The sequence below is a fragment of the Alexandromys fortis genome, unplaced genomic scaffold (assembly GCF_014885135.2).
Source record: "Alexandromys fortis isolate MF-2015 unplaced genomic scaffold, M_Fortis_MF-2015_v1.1 scaffold_204, whole genome shotgun sequence".
In the NCBI taxonomy this organism is placed as follows: domain Eukaryota; kingdom Metazoa; phylum Chordata; class Mammalia; order Rodentia; family Cricetidae; genus Alexandromys; species Alexandromys fortis.
The window spans coordinates 1,141,063-1,160,203 of record NW_026068116.1 but is presented as its reverse complement, the minus strand read 5'-3'; the positions used below and the strand labels follow the sequence as shown (position 1 = coordinate 1,160,203).

At 42.8% G+C, this 19,141-nt stretch overlaps 1 long non-coding RNA gene across 1 annotated transcript; it reads left to right on the top strand.

Moving 5' to 3' along the window:
• The first annotated feature begins 4,996 nt into the window (after positions 1-4,996).
• On the top strand, positions 4,997-12,690 carry LOC126490176 (uncharacterized). Its single transcript, XR_007589128.1, has 3 exons — positions 4,997-5,077; positions 7,171-7,298; positions 12,608-12,690. It is a non-coding gene; the product is annotated as an uncharacterized lncRNA (long non-coding RNA).
• The last annotated feature ends 6,451 nt before the right edge of the window (positions 12,691-19,141 follow it).

The following is a 19,141-nucleotide window of genomic DNA, read 5'->3' as shown; positions in this document are numbered from 1 at the left end:
TGCTGCTTATAATAAAATAACCCTACACTAGCCCAGAATGGAGTATAATAATGGTTTCTTTATTATTTCAGAGTAGACTCACAGAAAAGGTAGTGATCATCAGTCCTCTGCATGGGTGGGGAACTGGGACTGCAACCAGCAGCCAAAAGTGTCCTCCCCCGGCAATGCACATGCTTTTACATCTGTATATATAGCACATGTGACCACGCCCAATGTGGGCCAATATCTTAAAGTCTATTGATTGAAGGAGTTCCCACAGCAAAGTATCTTCTTTTGACAGAAAGAGATGAAGATCATTAGTTGTGACTTTAACTAAGTCAAAACCAGACAGCAGGAAATCAAGAAGGCAATGCTAACCAACAAAACTGCCAAGCTGGTAGACAATATTCCAAGTACTTGAAGAAAAAGGGGCATTTTTCCTAATCCCATTGCAGAATGGCTGTCAGAGTAGCCTGGCCTCTGTAAGGCACAGCCAAGTTGGGTGACAATGACGTAGTGTGCTTTGGCCAAGACATTGACCAGAATGCAGGAGTCTGGGGGAAGCAGGGAAACTGAAGAAACCAGAATGGATATTTGAGGAGAGATATCAGTGGGAGTTCTGAACACCAGTTACAATGATGGAAGCTCTTAGCTAGGGACTTCTACTATAGATGTACAATATGCTGCATGATGTGGGTTGTTCAAGGCTACTAGTGTAAACCTTTTAGGTTTGCTAAGTATGACCTTGGGTTAAGACTGTTTTGAGACACTAAGAGGCAGTCAAGAGCTCCCTTTGAGTAAAGGAAATGGTGCAGAAACAAGGGTGTACAGGGAATGAAAGGCAAGTCAGAAACCTTTGAGAGGGGAAGGGAGGAGAGTATGACCTCGGAACCCTGACCTGAGAGAGCTCAAGGGTCCTTTATCTCCTATTTTGATGTTGTGGTAGTTTGAGGTGATTTTATCTAAATCTTCATGGACAATGTGACCTGTAACAATAGAACTTGGATACCCAAGGGCTTACACTCTTAGTCCTACAGGAAACTCAGAAAGAAACATAGCCACTTATTCATTCACTTACTCATTCAAATCATTGTCAGGGGAGCAATTTAGACATGAGGGATGAAATTATCCAATGTTCCCATGTCATGAAGATTCTATTGAGCTGGCCACATTGATAGGATGGTTATAAAAGAGAAGCAAAGGAAGGGGTGACTGGTCTACAGTTGAGATACCTGGGGATGCAGTTGTCAGATGTTATTTAAATGACAGATTTCTTCAAATTAGGCCATATAAACTCTTGAACTAAAGGAATGTCATTTGTCTTAGTCAGTGTTCTATTGCTGTGAAGAGACACCATGGCCACAGCAACTGACATAAAAGAAAGCATTTAATTGGGGCTGGCTTACAGTTTGAGAGATTTAGTCAGTTATCATGGCAGGCAACATGGCGGCATGTGTGATGCCAGAGAAGCAGCTGAGAGCTACATCCTGATCTGCTGGCTGAGAGAGCCAGCACACTGGGTCTGGTGTGACCTTTTGAGATATCATAGTACCTGACAGTAGTGCTGCACGCCTTTAATCTCAGAAGTAAAAAGACAGAGGAAGGTGAATCTCTGTGAGTGAGGCCAGCTTCCTTGTCTACAAAGCAAGTTCTGGGACAGTCAGAGCTGTTAAACAGAGAAACACTGTCTCAAAAAAAAAAAAAAAAAAAAAAGAAGAAATGTCATAGTCCACTCCCAGTGACACACTTCCTCTAACGAGGTCACAATTCCTAATCTTTTTTAAATAGTGCCACTCCCTGATGATCAAGCATTCAAATATATTAGCCTTTGGAACCATTTTTCTTTTTAAATATAATTCTTTATTGATCCTTTGGGAATTTCACATCATGTACTCCAATCCTATTCACCTCCCAGTCCCTCCATATCATCCCCTCACCCCTGAAGCATCCTCCAACCCCCTCCAAATCAATTCAAAACAAATCAAACAAAAATATCTTGCTTCTCTATCTTTCCAACACCTCTTCATTCATCCTAGTGGCATTGGGTGCTGTGATGTGCTATGAAGTAAACAGTCCCATCCACAAAATGTTTATCGCAATGATTCATCAGTCTAGTTCAAGGCCTCTGACACACCACCATCATTGGAGTCTCACCAAAGCTCTTGTATATCCTGTTGTTAGTGTGGGTCATGGAGATCCTGTGGTTATCCTTCTGCAGGCCCAGCCCATTCATGTGCTCCAGAGGGTCATAGATGGGGTAGATGCTAGGTTGGGCCAACTCAAGGCCCAAGAAGTGGGTCTGGGTGGTAGTTAAGCTCGTCAGTCCAGGCCACTGGGGTTATCTTGCTCAGATGAAGAATAGAGCCAGCTCCTCTATGCCCATGCCATCAGGGTCCAGTTTTCCCAAGCCCATGGTGAGGGGTGGGGCCATTTTTCTCTGGTGCAGGTGTGGGAGAGATGCAGTTCTTCCATGGATAGAGGGGTCAGATTTCCTGCAGTAATGTTTAGTGAGGGACAGGGACAGGCTATCTCAGTCCTAATCTTATTCAAACCACCCCATCAATCAAATAGGTCTTCACCATGCAAGATTATTCCCCATTTCAGAAAAAAAAAAAAAAAACAGAAGGCAAACAAAAGAAAAACAAAGTAAATATTTTCTTAGAGCAAGCTTTCTTAAATTATGTTCAATCCAGGCAGGTAGTCTAGACTCTGTATAGGTTCACCTGTCCAAATGTGTGTGTGCGCGCGTACACATGCAAGTGTTCAAATAGCATTTAATATGGGAAATACAAAATATCAGGCATAAAAGTTTGTAATGAATTGAGGGAATGTAGGGAGTAAAGCAGAGCTGTAAGAAACCCATTCATTAACCTCCTTTCTGGGAACCCAAGTGAAAACGGAAAAGAGAGTTTTAAGGGAGATGTTTTGCAAGATCAGAAAATTCTGGTCCTAGAAACAATGGGCCACTAAACAAAATCTCTAGTGCCAAGTGTGGGGCACTTCCATTGGTCAGAGAGCCCCCCAAACAGTGCATGTCCTTGCCATTCTTCCTGGTAACCCATCAGAACTGGATGATGGAACCTGTTACTGTTGGATTGAAAGTGTAGAGAAATCGATCTAGAACTGGTCTGAAAGATTTCTTTCTGCTGGCTAGCTTGTTCTCATGGTACCAGATGATGCAAATCAGGCTGCTGGTGTATAGAAGTACTAATGGTCTATCTCAACGGTGAACTCTTTGAATTATAATATCACCTCCCAGGGAAGATGTATCCATTGTTGCAATAGCAGTGTGATTGCCTGGGGCAAATAATTACTCTCTAATTGGGCCCAGGGCTTGCTGTATAATAAGAAATCATTCCTAATATAGGAAACCCCATGGCCAAAGATGTTCTAGACCCTGGAAAACCACTGCATCAAACTACCTACTAAATATGTATGTTTATGCAAATAGAAAAGGCTGCTCTCAGCCTCAATCAGAGAAGCCTCTCTGGCAACAATGAATGGGGCAAATGCAAGGACACATGGCTGTACATGTGCTGAGAATAAGGCTAACTGGGGGTTCACCCCGAAGAAGACATTTATAGCATCCCCATGATGCTAAGAAAACATTGTGGAAGAGAAGAGGGAAGGAATGGAGGAGCTGCAAAAGAGGAGGACAGACTGTGGAGTCCTTCCTTCTTTCTAAGTGACACAGACTTGGTAACCATAAACTCACAGCAGCCGTGCATCCTGGCACAGGGCCCACAAAAGTCTGTCCTTCCTAACAGTCAGATATAAAGGGGCAAGTGACTCATGGGGCATGTCCACTTAATTCTAATCTATGGGTAACCATCAGATTCTGGGGAAAGGAAAGGCATGGTATCCAGCTATGTGACCACTGGTGAGCCCACCAGGTTCTTAAAATTAGCTCCAACCCTAGTTAAACACTAACACACTGTAAAAACCCTAACTAGAAAAAATACAGAAGAGAGATTTGTAGGCAGGAGGGTTGCTGGTAAAAGTGGGAGCAAATAGAGCAGGTTTGGGGATAGCCACAATACACAGTGCACATGTATAAAACTGTAAAAAACAAAAATTACTAGTGAACCAGAAAAACTATAAAGAAATAATCACAATAATATACTATGCCCCTAGAAAATGTTAATACTGTTTTGCCAAACTGTCTATTTGTGGTTCATACAAAACCCTTTATTATAAGACCTTGCAATAAATTCACATGGTGTATTATTCAATTATTACAATGTACCTATAATTTTCTTCAGCTCACAGTTTTCTCCTTTGAATTTGTCACATGCTACGATAATAATAGCTAGCATTTAATAAGTGCGTGTCAATTGCCTGGTTCCTGGTCGCATGGTTCTCCTTTAGTCTCACCAACAAACCTCAGCGGTCACTATCATTTAATCGCCTTTTATAGAAGAGCAAACTTTAGTCTGCAGGGTTTGTTATTTTCCAAGGTTAAATAACCAGCAAAGGGCACCATACATGGCAAGAATTAAAGGACAACATGAAATCTCTGTAGCCACAACTGAGAGAAAGCACGTGTTGCTTCCTGGATATCAGGAGAAGGCTGGGTGGTGTTTATTTGAATTTCCAGAGAGTTCAATCTTGGTGTAAACAATGAGTCATCAGGGCCAAAAGTCTAAAACTGTCCTGACGGTGACTAAGGAAATGAAGCTGGGAAACAGTGTTTACACTTATGTTTTCAGAGTACAACCTTTTGCAAATGTTGTCATTTTCCAAGTCGTCCTAGGAAGAAGACCACACACTGAAACCACAGTGAGCCTCAAATGTTGGATGCAGAGTCTCAGTGAGGAAGTTAGCTTTTGCTAAATCACACATAGGCATTACATAAACAGTTAAAAATTTTAGTATTAAAACCTATCCACACATCAATACAGTCTGGGCTGACACAGTGTTTTTAAGTAACTCATTAGTTCAGTAATTCTCCTATCAGCACTTCCAGACTTGATCATTATTTTGTCTGCTCTTCCATATCCATTAAGTCTGAACGCTGGTACAGGGTCACCACAGAGCCACGCTATCCTCGGAGATGTGGTCCCTCACAGCTGCCTCCAGCTTTGCACCTGAACTATAGGTAGGTGGATGCTGAGATTTTATTTCCATAGATTCAGAGGAAAGAGTAGGTAGAGGAAGGTTCCATAGAGGACTTCTGGTTTTAGCCTCTCTTCAAGTTGAGTTTGAATTCGAGTAACATTTAATCAAGGGAATTTCTGGGCTAATGAGTGAGTCAACACAGATTTCAAAGGCCCTCTTTCCATGAATAATTTTATTCCTTTGGCACAAGCAGATTCATGGGAAAACAGGGCTAAGTGTGGAAGGTGATTCAGATCCTCGTTTCTGTGGTGGCATTTAGAGTTCTGATGGTGCCAACAGGGGAGAGCGGCCGCAGGGCAGCTGCCTGTGCAAAGCAACTCAAAGTCATGTGAGCTTCGACCTCAGAGTTTCAGCCATTTTCTTTGTAGATGGGAAGTACTCATAAATATGAACTACTAAATAAAAAAATTTAAAAAATTTAATTGACTTTTTCCTAATATTACTTTCCATATACATACCAATACCATTGGAGTCACTGATGTCTACATTATGACTTTTGACTTATATCACAACTAAGGTCATCTAACAATGTTTTTTGGGGAGCCTATTCTCTGTCACACTCTAGGAAAACGAAAGGATGTGTGCAAGGGGAAATACACAGTGCTGACATCCATGTCCCTGTCATCACCCTGCAGAAGGCTGTCAAGATGAGCAGGGATGAAAGAGGAAACTGGGACACTAACTAACATCCCCTGGCGGGTACTAGATCCTATGCCTAAGGTGAATTCTCCTGGACACTTGTGAATAGCTCAGTGTCTCCCGTAGGCTGATTAACCCATTCAATGTTCTTCATAAACCCTTCTTATCTAATGTTTGCTTTGCTGATTTCTTATGCAAGAGCTGAAAGAACAGTTCTGAATCGTGGCTTCAAGCATTTAAGCTATCACAGTCTTATTTCCATCTTCTATGGAGTAAAGTATGTAACTTATAAGGTTATAGACAATTAAATTAGATTATTTTATAAGCAGCACCCTGCACACAGTAAGCCCCATAAACAAAAGGTTTTAGTAAAAAGGACTGTACCCATCACTGAAGTGCCCAACTATAGTGTATTATAATAGGACCAATCCAACTTAGACTTTGATTTTATATTTATCTGTTAAAAATAGATGACTCCGAAGAAATACCCATTACCGAGTGGTTAAGTCAGGTGAGTTAAGATATGTGGAGCTCACTCAGCTGACTGTTGAGTACAGGGAGTCATCGCTGGCAGGGCTGGCAAGTGTCAGGGGAGAGCTGGTGAAAATCACCTCTGACGATGCTCACAATCTTCATGTGAAGGAGACAGAAGAGTGACAAAAATGTAAAAGCCAAACTTCACCTTCTAGCGGAGGGAACTTGGTAGGGTGCTTTGGCCATGTGTGTCCTGTAGTTCGGTGTATGGGTGCTGTAGCTTAGTGGGATTAACTTGGCTAATAAAGAAGCAAAAGCAACCTGAAACATTATTTAGTAAAATAGCAATGAGTCTTTGGTTTCCTCCAGGAACCATGATGCTAGTAGTGACGCAGTTAAATTTGCAACTGATAGTCCATGTCTGAGAAACCTGCAGAAACTGGATCCTGGGTCCTGCAGTCTACAGTGCCATGGTTCATCCTTAGAAACAATCCTACAAGAGAAATACGAACACCATGTGTTGGCTTTGGCTCTAAAGGGTTTCCCTGTATTCGCTCATATAACCCTCAGTGTGCGATGAAGAAACTGTTCACTTCTCATGCCATCCTATAAACAGGGATGCTATGCCCAGTCCATGGAGACCCCAGTAAGACCACCAGGGAGACCGTCTCACCGAAATGCAAAATCAAAGTTTATTGATTCACATTTCAAGCTGTCAGGGACCTCGTCAAGGCAGGTGTCACAGCTAGAAGAGATGCCCCCTTTCCTAAGTACCAGTACTTAAAGGCAAAACCCACAAGATTATATCTGTGTGGTGCAGGGTAATGGGTACACTTCTGATTGGCTCCTGTCTGGGGACTATCCAGTGTCCTATTTTACAAACCTCACTTGTTGTTTGTCAAGCCTTTTCATTGGCTGGCCTCTGGGTGGTGACATTCTGTGGTTATCTGCTCTCTCCAGGTGGCTATCCTGGTCCTTTTGCCGGAGCTAATTCTGGGAACTCTCTTGCTGTTCTGGGAAGCTAATGCCCACTCTTAAGTACAAGATGGAGGAACTTTGGTTCTTCAAAGGAAACAGGCACTGAGAAGGTAAGAAACTTCAGGAAATTCATAAGGCAAAATCCAGACTTGCACCCAGGCAGTCTGATCTACTTCATATTAGTGGAACCTCAGAAAATCCACCCACCAATCACTGTTGCTAAAAATAGGACCATTTTCTAAGGAAAACTCATTTAGCCATGTGCCAGGCTCCGGCTACTTGCTTCACACTTGTTATCTTAATTCGCACATGGCAGACTAACTTAATTAATATTTCCATCTTATCAGTGAAGAACAGAGGCGGTGAGAGGACATAGTGGAACAAAATGTATTGCTTGCTATTAAAGATGAACCTTCACAGAGACTGTCGAGGGCATGTTTCAGGAAGCCAGGCTTGCATGTCATTCTGGAGAATGAGAATGTTTTATATAGGTGAAGGTCAAGGTGGGGAAGAGATGCAAGGCCCTGCTTTATGTTTTCTGGATGCTCAGGGATACCGTGAAGATAATCAGTTGAGACGCAGGGCTGGAGAAATGCTTGGTTTGTGTGTAGAAACAGAGATTGTGGTATAAGAAGGAGGATTGCAGGAGAACAATGTTGGAACAGTGACTGTCACTCAATGGAAGATGCTCTTAGCTGAGCAGGCGCAGGGCAGGGTGTCAGGAAATGAGGGTATCGAGTCTTGGAGTTGTTGAGCTGGGTATAGGAGGCTGAGGATAGGAAGGTGCCAAAGGCTTCCAGGTTTCCAGATGTGCCAGCAGCTGGTCGCAGTCGGCATTCACACACAGTCTCCCCTCTGACAATGTTCTTGCTGCGCATCCTGAGGGGGTTTAGGCTCCTGTGCAGGCAGAGTTATGGTTGATACTCAGAGTGCACTGGGACAGCACCCTTGAAATAGTTGTCTACTTTTGAGCTGAATTATATCCTCTGCAGTCCCATTTCTAGTTTGGAATCGGAAACCACAGGAAGTAAAGCTTACATGCTGCAAGAATCCCACCTCTTTTATGTGACTCTGGCGCAGGGCTGCTGTGTGAGGAGTAGGCTCAGAACCCTGCTCCCAAACACAGATCACCGCGGGCCTTCCCTCTCCCACCCAGCTTCAGGGGGTCTGTCTACTGCCACTCGCTGCTTCATTCACCCCTCAGGGACCTCTGTTTCAGGCTGTTGGTGGTCTGCGTGACAACTGCCAGTTTTACCAATCTATGTTCTTTTTCTAAAAGGTCAATATGTTCTTTTTCTAAAATGAGTTTTGTTCCTTTTCTATAGAAACTGTTTATTTTAAAAAAGAAATTTGAGTTTTAAATTGGGTTTAATTTTCCCCATCTGGTTGGAGTCCATATGTTTAGGACAGTTTTTATATTGCAGAAATCCACATTATAAGGAGGATTAACTGCCTTAGGAAATGTATCATAGTCACTTACAAGCAACCCTAGTCACTTATGCAAATGAATCTTCTTAGGAGAGTTGAGAGAGTGTTTGACTTCAGCTTGGGTGAAATATGCAGAAGACTACAGAAAAGGAAGTTTGGAAGTCACTCATAATTCATTGCATGAATATACCAGGAATACCGACTGCTCACCAGGCATGTAGCGTTGTAGCTGAGTGAGCTGCATCCCGAAGGTCAGCGAGGAATGTGTATTTCCAGGGTGGGCAGGCAGTTTGTTTTGGCTGCTCCCGCCTATCGCCCCTATGGCCAAGTGAGCCTGGAGGGGCTTGAGCATCTGTTTGGGACCCAGGAAAGAGACTCTCACAGAGCCTTCTAGGTCTCCACTTTGGATTTTTGAAACATCCCTCCATAAAATTCATCCTGGTGGAGTTTCACATGGAATAAAATTTTAAGTGAGTTTGGACGAAGGTTTAGAGTTATTTTGAATTCTGATTCAATGGGTATAAAAAATAGATTTGTTCCAGCTCAAACTGCCTTGCTGTTTTTGTTCAAACATTAAAAAGTAACTTAGCAGGGAAATGCGCAGTTGGGACTCTCCTGGGGCTTTCAGTTAAGGCAGAGTACGACTTGCTTGTGTTCCTAGGATGGGCTGTGCTGTATTAGGCACGCTGTAGAAGTCCACGATCTCAAAATGTGAGAATATAAACCAGAATAAACTCACCCTCTCTCCGTTTTGTTATACACCCACCAGGCTGGAGAAGGCACGAAGGAAAAGCTAGTCAAATTAGGTGACATATAATGTCAAAACTGGTGGAAGAATTTTACAAAGGTGGGGACTATTTTAACCTGGAGATGTCACGGCAAGGGAGACCAGAAGTCTGTTTGTTATGATGAAGCTAGTGTCAACAGTTTGTTTGTGATGAAGGCCTCACAAGTGACGTTTCTTACCTGTGTGCTTAGCTGTTTCTAGAGGGAACAGAGGATCCATCTACGTGGCTGGAGACTCTCATCACTCCTGTGTGGGTGGACAGTATGTGGCTTTCAGAATAGGAGGTGCTTGATTCCAGGCATACTCCAGAGGTCACAGCTCAGCACCTCATGGCCCATAGCTGCGCTGAAGAGAGGTGTATTTAAATCCACATAATTTAGTCTAGTGTAAAACTTGACCTCATAACATCTCCTGGAAGCTAAGGCAAGGTAGTAATCCTGGCCCTGAGTCCCCAGACAGTGACAGCTGCTATGTGTACCCACCTATGCCATCTAACAGGTTGTGAAGTTCGTAGTCACCACCACACACTCAGTACTTGATGTTATTTAGTTATTGCTTTATACTATCTTACTATTTCTTTGAGAATTTGATACAGTGTGTTTTGGTCACACACCTCACTCCTCCCCTTCACTCCTCTTACATCTCCCTATTTCCCCGCCCTTCTGAACCTTGTGTGCCCTTTCTTTTCTTTGTAAATATCCCACCGAGTCCAATTTGTGCTGTTCATATACTCGTGTGTATGAGGCCCCCACTCAAGCTTGGTTATCTGATCAGGGGCTACGCCCTTAAAGACTCTGCCTCCCTGAGAAGCCATCACGTGTCGGTAGTTCTTCAGCTGGGGAGAGGTCTCATGAGTCCATCCCTTATCCTACTGGAATGTTGGTTATTTTGATTTTGCGTAGGACTTTAAGAAATGTTTATCTCTGCCTCCGTGTTTCTACAAAAGTGTGACACTAAACAATGGCAAACTAAACAAGGAGGATCCCAAATCAAACCTGATATAACATTAACACATTTCCCCCACATACAGGGTTGTCCCTCCCGAGTATGGTCTTTGTTTAGTTGATGTGGACAAATGCAGGCGCTGGAGTTAGGCAGGATGGTTTCAAATAAATGGTTTAATCAGGGCATAGCCAAGAAGCATCACAATGTCTGCTGCATACTCTCCTCGTCCTTAAAAACAGGTTCAATCAAACAGCACACGGAGTAATCCTGAGGATGAAATAAGAGAATCACAGCACACGATGGCTAGTCAGTAAATGACTCCTACTATCTCTGTGGTGGAAAGATTTTATATTCCATCTCTAGATTTTAATCTAAATGTTATGCCTATGAGATGAGGAAGCTTGGATGGAGGCCGACTTTGCTATGTAGCTCTCTCTAAAAGGTAAGGGAAATAAAGTCTTTCTGTGAGTGATGGATTATAAAATCAAAACCATGGTGGGAAAGAGGGCTTGGCTGTGAGGCACCGGCTGGTACAGCTCTTGGTTTGCCTCATTGCCTTGCTAACGCCAAAGCAGTTGCCGACAACCCCAATTAACAGACATAGCTGCAATTCCATAGGACTGTTTATGGGCAATGACATGTAAATCCCATGTAATTTTCATATCCTAAAAAACAATTTTGAATTTTCTGTCATTTTCATTTATTACATTAAGCCTATTCTTAGTTGATGCAGAATTAGAGAATAGCCTGGAGAATTCTGTTTGCAGGGATAGAATTAACGTAAGAGTTTGTATTGAAATAATCAGAATAGTCTAAAACCGAGTGACGCAAACTGAGAGCTGCAGTGGCAGGATCTGGTGGAGTGAGTTCTGTCTATGGCCCAGTGACTCCTGCCCCTCTGTAAGAACAAGCCCCTCCTGGGAACCACTGTGATGGTTTAACATGGCACAATGTGAACCAGCACTCTCACTAGCTCCCCAAGCTCCCCAAGGCCTCCTCATGATCCTCTGACTTTCCTGCAAAGTTGGCTACAAAGAGGGAATGTACTGGCCAGGCTTACGCAAGGTTCTATTTTGGTTGATAGTAATTTCTTACTGCAAATTGATAAACTGTGATTCTCACTTACTCATCAGGTTTTCTATAATGTATTTTGTTATTTATCTATTTGTATTAGACTGAATCGGCACTTCCAAATCCAATTAATTTTAGTGTGTGTGTGTGTGTGTGTGTGTGTGTGTGTGTTTAGCCTACATTGCTGAAGGCCCAGTTCTCAACATTAGTTAATATTTGAAGGTAATTTCATGTTGAAAGGGCCTTCCTATGTGGTCATGAATTTTCCATAGTCAAAATTTATGCTTTGTTATTTGTTCCTGATCAAAGCTTCAAACCCCTTTGCAAAAGGGGTGTGGGCACAAGTTACACTGTCATAAGTTACATAGCAACAAGATAATGTATCTGCTCAGCTTGGCTCAGCTAACAAGACCATCATGATTATCCACTCTTCCCATCACTGCAACCTTGTATCCTAAAATCAAAAGGTTATAATTTATGTGGCATAAGTTTCTAGAATCAAGAGAATTACAATAGACTTCCTCCAACTCTTAAATGCGTTTAAAAATTACTCTGACGTAGCCCCTCTTTCGTGTCTGCCTTTCCAATTACAATCACTGTCATCTTATGAAGAAAGGGAAGAGAGCCCCAAGTGCACTTACTTCTGGCATCTTAGGTAGAAAGTGACTGCTGTGTTTCCTCCAGCTCCAAACCACACTGTAAAATGCTCTCTCTGACCGTCAGGCTCACTGCTTCCCATCCCTACTTTTGCTTCTTCTCCAGGACCTTGTCCTAGCTGAGACTGTGAATCAGGGCAAGCTCACTAGCATCTGTGGCACCGAGATGGATGCCCTGAAGCCAGAAACAGAGGAGGGACAAGACTGCATTGTTCCCCAGGGAGAATCTCAGAAGTAAGACAAATTATATCTCAAGAGGAAAAAGATAGGTCAGGCCCTAACACCAGAGTCACGGCAGACAAAGATGAATTTAAATGATGCTATGAAGAACTTTCAGGGCAGATGGGAGCTTGCCATCTGCAATTCTATGCTCTCAGCCAGGCTAGAGCTGGTGAAATCGGCTGTCTTTTCTAGCAGCTGGCCTACGTCTTGGGTCAGACCTGGATGTCAGGGCTCACCCCAGTAGCAAGCATTAGAAAAAGTACTCCTGAAGCTGAAGCAATGCCTGAATAATAAACTCATGTGGTCCTAGGTTCCACGGAGACAGCCGCAAATTCAGAGAAAACAAAGCTGGAAGCAGAAGAGGATCATGGGATCAAGAGTTTAGGAACAGGGACCAGAAGAAGCACAGGTGAAGCTCAAAGTCAAAACGGTAGGAAGCCAAGTGCTGAGGGAGCCCAGGGACACTGGATGGCACCTGGCATAGCTGCCCAAAATCCAAGGGACACTGGATGGCACCTGGCATATCATCTGCCCAAAATCTGAGCGGAGTTTGCTTCTTAGTTTAGAGATTGGCACGTAGGGCTGATTTATAAATTATGATACATGCGATCCTCCTCTTTATGCAATAAAGCCTGTAATGAGAGTGAAGTGATAGGTGGATGAAAAGCTCACATGACCTGCCGTGATGGCTTTGTAGCAAGGCATGGACTGTGTGAGCCTCCTGAGCCTGACTTCCTTCCTCTGCAGTGGCAGACCATGGGAAAGAAGTCAGATAACAGAAGAAATGCCCCCACCCAGGTACTCAAGAACTACTATTTGCTCTTAGGTGTTCTCTTTCTTTATAGAGGAGAAAAGCCTGTGTAACTAGTTATTGGGCTCTGCCAATGTCCTTCGTTCATTAACAATGTAAAAACAAACAAACAAAAAATACCTACCACTCTAACAGACTAAAAACTAAAAGAAAATCTTTGGATACACTGCCACTCACCACTAATCCAGGCTTTCTCCTTCCCCACAGGCTGAGAGCATTGATCTCTCTATGGCTCAGCATTCCGCAAGTAGGACTCTTCTCTTCCGCTCTCTGCTCCCACTCTGACCTGCCCTTTGGAAAGACACTTCTTTTTCTCCACCTGAATCCTAGTGTACCAGTCTAGACTCCTTGTGCATAAGCATTTTCCATCTTCCCTCACTAATATCCTCTGACGTCACCTTCGCTTGTTGGACCCATCTTCAACAGATCTAAAGGCAATAAATCTAAACCCGAGAGATATAGAGGGACTTCAGAACTTGAACTTCTGGTAAGTTTCCAAGCACTCTATGAGAACCACCGTGGACAACCCACGTTCACTTAACTGACGAGCCTGGGGTGGGTACTTCAGCCTTCATATTGTGTGGCTTTGGATATTTTGGCCTTTGGTTTGTCTCTCTGCAGATGGGGCACCGCCTTCTGCAGTTATTCTGGGCTAAAATGAGATGATGTGCAGAGTGGCCTGCATATCTGGATAGTGAAGCTAACATTTTGTTTTTCTGGCATTTTCATCCGTGACAGAATCCTTTGATAGATTATGCCCTGTAGACCCTCAGCCTGTTTGGAAGACTAGCTTCATCTGCTTACATTTTGGCCTTCCATAAGTGCTCCTCTCGATTTATTTTCCCTTGGTCCTCAATAATAATTATAAGCACAAGACTAATAACAGTGCTGGTTTGGGTCAAAAGAGCAATCTACAGGGTACTTTACGTGTTTCAATATTCAAACTTAACAATGGGACTGAAGCAAAGGTACCATTATCCTTCATTTCTTAGATGGAAAAATTGAGGGGCAGAAAGGTTAAGTAACTTTCTCAAGTTCCTCTAACTAGTACCAAACAGCTGTTGTACAAGTCAGTTGTATAAAAAATTGGGTCATGGGAGAAAGCGCTGTAGGGACAGTGGTCATGTTTAATCACTTACCATACAACACACACATACATACATATACACACACATGCTCACACACATGTACACACATATGCACACATCCCTTCTTACTTTTTGATCATTGTTAAAAGTAGTTAGAATAAAAATAAAAATATTGTAATGAAAATTAGATGTAATGCATTAAGTCTCTGTTATAAAATAATTTCTAAAACAGAAAATCCAAATCATAAGGGAAGAAAGTTTCCCAGATAAGCCCAATCAGGCCTGTGGATTTTGAATTCTTTTTTTTTTCTGTCAGAATATTCTTCTTTACTATTTTTTTTTCCAGTATTGAAAACCCGCAAACAAATGTGACTTCTATCAAACCTGTCTCAGGGACCGACTTGGGAGTAAATGTCCCTTCTATGTGCTGAAAAGGTCAGTGTAATCATTGAGAGTTTAACATAGATAAATGCACTAATTTTTCTGTGCATGACACTGTAGAATGTTCCTGTAGTAGATGCTTGATAGAGTTTCCTTTGAGAAGTTGGTCTGGGGAAGACGTTCACTCATTCAGTTTCAAAACAGATAAAGTGTACTGGGGTTGGAATAAGTTCTGTAGATATCTACCATATTGGAGCCTGAAAGGGCTGATCATCTAATTCACATCAAAGGGATAAAGAAAATCAGTTCGCCATGGGCTTATAGGTGTGATCCGGGAAAAACAACGGAAACATCAGGGTCTTTCCTTTGAAAGTAACCTCTCAAAATTCCTCCAGCTATTTCAGCATCCGTGCCTGCCAAACAGGTTACTACTCCAGAGTGTGGTCTCCCACCCCTGGCTTTGTGTAGAGCACCCCATCTATCCATATCTACTCTCCACATTCCATTGGGTGTCCAATGACACCTTCTGACTCACTGACTGAGGTGTCTCCTATTTCTCTTTCTTAAATATTATCAGTTTCTCAAGCCTGTGTATTACTTTCCCTGTTCTGTGGTCTCAGCATGGCTTGTCAAGGCTGTTGTGGAGTTCCTAATTGACTCTCCTTCAGTCTGTCTTTCTAGTCAGACCACAACACTGTCTCCAGCTTCAAATAGCATGGCCCACTGAGGCTCAAAATGTTTCCCTCAGTCACCATTGGATATTAGATAAATCTATAACTTGAAATAACCTCAGAATCCAGCAAAGTCAAAAGGAACTGCAGTCAGAAGAAAGAGAAGGTACCCTGGGGAGGGGATTAGTAGAACACAAGTGCTATGAACCCAGAAGTGGGGAAACTGGGGGATTTGTCTGGGAAGTGGGGAATGGAGAGCCACATAGAGGTACTGAGAGGGAAGAGAGATTATAACATCGGGGGGGGGGTTAAAAGGCCATTTGGAAATGTTTTATGTTTGTTTAAACCACATATTGTATGTGTGTGTATGTGTGTGTGTGTGTGTGTGAGAGAGAGAGAGAGAGAGAGAGAGAGAGAGAGAGAGAGAGAGAGAGAGAGAGGCAGAGACAGAGACAGAGAAAGAGAGAGAAGAAAATAAAGTTATATCATGTGGGGGTGGCGATGCTCCCCATAAGGCCATAGACATTGTCTTTGCCTTTGGTTGCTCCAGAACCTGAAGGTAAAACCCCATTAATGGAAACACCACACACGTTAAATATGTGGTTTGCCGGAAATTAGCTGGAATAGACCTGGAAACCTCTCTCTGAAGAATTTTATAGCATCCAAAGGTATTGTGCAAGCTGCTGTGTGAGAAAAAAAAATCAATAGCCTGACCCAGATGTAAAGCCTAGTAACCACAACAATGGCAGCATGGTAGGATGTCCCATGGTGTGCAATAGTGGCATTTATATCTTAGGGCTAACTAGAAGTTGTCTAATGGATCTTAAGTAACTCTATAGGAATAAGTCCATTCCTGGTGCTGTAAACCAATGCAAGTGTCCATGGCTGATGAGAAGACGGACCTAGAGAATAACCTACTACCGTCACCTTCCCTAAGCCAGGATGATTTATAACTGCATCCTAAATGTGTAACCTTATACACACAGATGAGCGTACCTCTCACCCCTCTTCAGAGAGCAACAACAAATAAAGCAAAAGTTTCATTTCGTAGCAGACAAAAATTTTGCTAGTTAGTTTTTGTAAGCTTGGCACAAACTAGAGTCTCTTAGGAGGAAGGAATCTCAGTTGAAAACTTGTCTCCAAGAGATTTTTCCATGAGCATGTTTGTGGAGCATTTCCTTGAGTAATAATTGATGTGGGAGGACTCAACCTACTGTGGGCAGTGCCATCTCTGGACAGGTGGTCCAGTGTCAGATAAAAAGGTGACCTATCAAGCCATGGGGAGCAAGTCAGTAAGCAGTGTCCCTCCCTGGTTCTGCTTTAGTTCCTGCCTCCAGGTTCCTGCCTTAAGTTCCTGCTTTGGCTTCTTCTGATGTCAGACTGTAACCTATAAGCCAATAAACACTTACTTCCCCATGTTTTTTGGTGGTGTTGTTTATCACAGCAATGGGAAAGAAACTAGGACAGAGATCACTGTAGACCTCAACTTGTCAAAAGACACACAGTGGTGTGCTCAATGCCAATTGATACATCTACAAACATTATAACCCCTGTGTCTAAGGCCCAGGGAACAACACTCTGAAAAAGATGGAGTGGAATGATTGTCTGAAACAGAGGACCACAGCATCTGCTGTGAGATGGTATTTTCTATAGATCACAAGGAAACTATAAAAAATTTGATCACCTGAACAAAATTTAAAAATGAAAACACTAGTTGATATACTATTGTGAATATAGACAATCTCCCAAGGCCCTACCCTAAGTATATTCTAAATGCTTATCCTTATAGTCACAATGTATCTCTCTCCCCTCATCAGAAAAGCTTCTTTTCATAACACACAGTGTCTGTAATGAAGAGCTATGGGCAATTCAAAGATGCTTAAAACTGTGAGGTTTTAAATAAGCTTCTTCAGGGAGGAGCTTCAGGTAGGCTCTGTGATCCCAAGTGGTTTATCCTAAACAATATAAGAAACACTAAGTGAATTCATCATGTTTTCTCTGTATGTGTGTGTGTCTGTGTGCATGCTCACATGTGTAATAAAAATAATAATTAAGGAAGACGATCTCATGAATTCAAGAGGGAGTGAGGGAGGAGATTTGGGAGGAATTGGAGCAGGCAATGGGAGGAATAGAAATGATATAAATACAGTTCTCATATATTAAATTATCAAAATTTAAAATTTAAATTTAAAAGGACTTGGAATTCTCCCCGTGGCCTGTCTTCTTTTCTCAGTTTTTCTTTTGTAGCAGGGAGTGAGGTTGCTTGGTTGTTCCCGGCTGCTCAGGCCCAAAATAATAACACAGAACCTGTATTAATTAAAACACTGCTTGGCCCATTAGCTCTAGCTTCTTATTGGCTAACTCTTACCTCTTAATTTAACCCATTTCTATTAGTCTGTATATCGCAACATGGCAGTAAGTTACCAGCAAAGATTCGGCATGTCTTACTCTGGCGGCTCCATGGCAGCTTCCTGACTCTGTTTTTCTTTCTCCCAGCATTCACTCCAGTCCCCCTTGCCTACCTCAGTTCTGCCTGATTAACAGGCCAAGGCAGTTTCTTTATTCATTAATGGTAATCACAGCACACAGAGGGGACTCACACATCATTCTTCTCCCCAATCCAAGCTCTAATAACCTGTGCATGAGCCACGTCAAGTTCATATAGATTTCTTGTCCCAATATCTGCCATGCTAAATCTGCTTTAACGTCCCAACTTCCCTATTTTTCTGGCTGACATTTTCCACCAAAGTTCTCACTGGTAGATCTTGTGATCCCAACCCTGAGGCTCCCCAAGTCTGCCTGTACACAAAGGTCATCTTTCTTACTTGTCAATAGGGAAGATATCTACATCTACCATGTTGAAAGTCAGCAATTCCTAAAGACAGAAGTGCTGCCTAAGGAGAAATTCCATCTAAAAGCATCTAGTTAAGGAAGCTGTAGCCAGATGCACCAGAATATGTAGACTATATTTGAAAATTCCCTTTGAATTTAGATTCGTATATGCCGTGAGACTAGTATGGTAGCTATCTTACATTCTTCTAAACTATAGTGTGAAGAACAGTGGGTATTGTTGGGGATGGGCAGTTTTGCATCAAAAGAGGATGAAGTAATATTTTAAGAAATGGGAAAAGTTCTCAGCAGTATGAGCCATTGTTTCTTCTTCAGCAATTGTGTCTACCAGTGTTGTGGGGAATTCTTCCATCCCCTATCCTTGCTGTCTTCATTACTTGTTTCCTGATGACGCTCCTTCTTTTGTAAAGACATTGACAGTCTTGTTTTCCACTCCCAGCAAGGTCTCAGAGTGTCTGTGTGGATAACCCAGCCAATTCCCCCTGCCCTCAGTCCCTTTAGATCCCATCAGACACAAAAATTCCCCATCATTGTATGTTAGCCATGCAATATGATATTCCCCTAGCCATGCTTTTACACCTGCCCGTCTTTACACTATCACTCTGTTCCATTCTCCCACATGGACAGTGAGGTACATATACACAGACTAATCTTGACACACACCAATTTTTGTCTGAGACTAAATGTGGGGACACAGTGTTACATACCTTTGGCCTTACAGGTCCTTCTCAGCACCTGCAGGACGTCTGCATCCCTGTCATTTCTGTAGCTCCTACATACACACCACCTTATCAGCATGACTCCTCCTTTCTCTCTAAGGCAGCTGTCTGTCTCTGGACTTTGTGGTGTTCTGTCTTCTGCTCCCTTCTTTGAAGTCACCTGTTTACTGCACCGCCTGCCTCTCGGACAATGCATGCCACAGTGCAGGGCAGTGAGTGCTGGGCAACTGCACTGTCTGCCTCTAGGACAATGCATGCTACAGTGCAGGGATGTGAGTGCTGCGCAACTGCACTGTCTGCCTCTAGGACAATGCATGCTACAGT